Consider the following 939-nt stretch of genomic DNA (forward strand, 5'->3'; position numbering starts at 1 on the left):
ACTGAAGATGACTCAAACCAAGAGTCGAAACGTTTGGCATTTTTAAATAAAGATTATCATTTATACATCAACACCTAGTATTTTACTCCGTATCGGCCCTTTCTACATATATTATTTAACAATTTCACGGAGTATAAATCAAACAATTATATACTATATAAGTTTAATTAATATCTTCATCAGTAAATTGAAATAAATAAAAATAATCATACAACATCTACGAAATGTCAGTATCAAGCTCTTGCTTCAAATCCAAAGTGATGTAAAGATGAAAAATGATTTATATTAAGTCGGTTGTAGCATACCATTAGAAATAAGGTTCCAATAATGACATGTAGACCGTGAAATCCTGTGGCTACAAAAAATGTGGATCCATAAACTGAGTCAGAAATAGTAAAAGGGTATTCAATAGCTTGTAGACATGTAAAATATATTCCTAGTAAAATTGTAATTAATAGTCTTATTTTACTTTCAGTGAAATTTCTATTTAGAATTGAGTGGTGGGTTCAAGTAAGTGAAATTCCTGAGCATATTAAAATAATTGTGTTTAAAAGGGGGATGTCATAAGGATTGAATGCCTTAATTCCCACTGCAGGTCATAATTGGCCAATGTCTATAGATAGAGATAAAGATGAATGAAAATAAGCTCAGAAGAAAGATACAAAAAAATAAGACTTCCGATATAATAAAAAGAATTATTCCTAGTCGCAATCCATTATAAACTCATAAAGTGTGGAAACCTTGATACGTAGATTCACGGGCTACGTCACGTCATCATTGGATTATGCAAACGATTGTACAAAGGATTGATAGTATGACTAGTGTATTAATTTTATTAAATTATGCTGCCATGGAAATTAAGTTATTTAAGATTCTTAAAGAAGTCAGAATTGGTCATAGTCTTTGTGAAACTAAGTGGTAAGGTTGATTATTTATCAT

General features: G+C 29.9%; 1 pseudogene; it reads right to left on the reverse strand.

The window, feature by feature from the left end:
• Positions 1–179: 179 nt before the first annotated feature.
• LOC109859562 lies at positions 180–939 on the reverse strand (annotated as a pseudogene).

This window comes from Pseudomyrmex gracilis, unplaced genomic scaffold (genome assembly GCF_002006095.1).
Source record: "Pseudomyrmex gracilis isolate BER0280 unplaced genomic scaffold, ASM200609v1 scaffold_269, whole genome shotgun sequence".
NCBI classification, from domain to species: domain Eukaryota; kingdom Metazoa; phylum Arthropoda; class Insecta; order Hymenoptera; family Formicidae; genus Pseudomyrmex; species Pseudomyrmex gracilis.